General features: G+C 41.1%; 1 protein-coding gene across 1 annotated transcript in view; it reads right to left on the bottom strand.

The window, feature by feature from the left end:
* The window catches only part of LOC107701316 (dual specificity protein phosphatase CDC14A-like), a 34,098-nt gene that overhangs the window by 24,386 nt on the left and 8,874 nt on the right, over window positions 1-838 (bottom strand). The gene's annotated exons all lie outside the window — the stretch shown is intronic.

The raw sequence follows: 838 nt of genomic DNA, 5'->3' as shown, positions 1-838 counted from the left end.
ATATTTAGTTGACATGCATAAGTACATGTAGACTTAACAAGGACACTGTAAAATATGTATTTTATTTTAGTTGGAAGTAGATGCCATCTTAAGGATTTTAAGGTAACAATGTCATTTTGTGGAAAAACAAATTATTCAAAGCTCTGGTTTTATATAAAAACTGGAAGGAGTCTTTTTTTTTTTTTATTGAGATACTACAGTAGAGAGATGACAGGAAAGCACTGGGAGGATAGAGGGATCGGCAAAGGACCTCAAGACAGGACTCAAACTCGGGACGCCGTGAGTGCAGTTGCACTATGTGTTGACGCACTAACCACGAGGCTATTGGCACCGACAGGAACTATAAGTAAGTGTAAGTATATATATATTTTGAATTTTGCGAACAAGACTAGTACCGGGCACTAGGTGTCGTCATGATTGTGACCCAGTGTCGGCTCAGTTTCAGTACCCAGTGTCGGACCAGTGCCGGCTAAGTGTACCATTTTGGTTGGTGTGATTGTGGCCCAATGCCGGTGGTGTTGGCTCAGTTTCAGTACCCAGCCTCGGGCCAGTACTGGCTAAGGGTGCTTTCACACCTGTAGATTGATTGCTTTGTTCCGAAACAAGGATTAAAATTATTACAATGCTGCTTTTTATTCTTGGTGCGGTTCGCTTTCACACGGCAATGTTTCTAAACGGACCAAATTTGTTTCACAGACATTCACAGGTTCATTTTGAAGCATCAGCAAAACAACAAAGCTAATGCTTTTCACAGAACTTATGTAATTACCCATTATACATTGTGATATAGCCTGGTTCGTTGGTCCGTTAGATCGGATTGCTTTCTCACTACAACCGA

Source organism: Sinocyclocheilus anshuiensis, unplaced genomic scaffold, assembly GCF_001515605.1.
Source record: "Sinocyclocheilus anshuiensis isolate Anshui unplaced genomic scaffold, SAMN03320099.WGS_v1.1 scaffold1726, whole genome shotgun sequence".
NCBI classification, from domain to species: domain Eukaryota; kingdom Metazoa; phylum Chordata; class Actinopteri; order Cypriniformes; family Cyprinidae; genus Sinocyclocheilus; species Sinocyclocheilus anshuiensis.
This window is presented reverse-complemented; position numbering and strand designations above follow the sequence as displayed.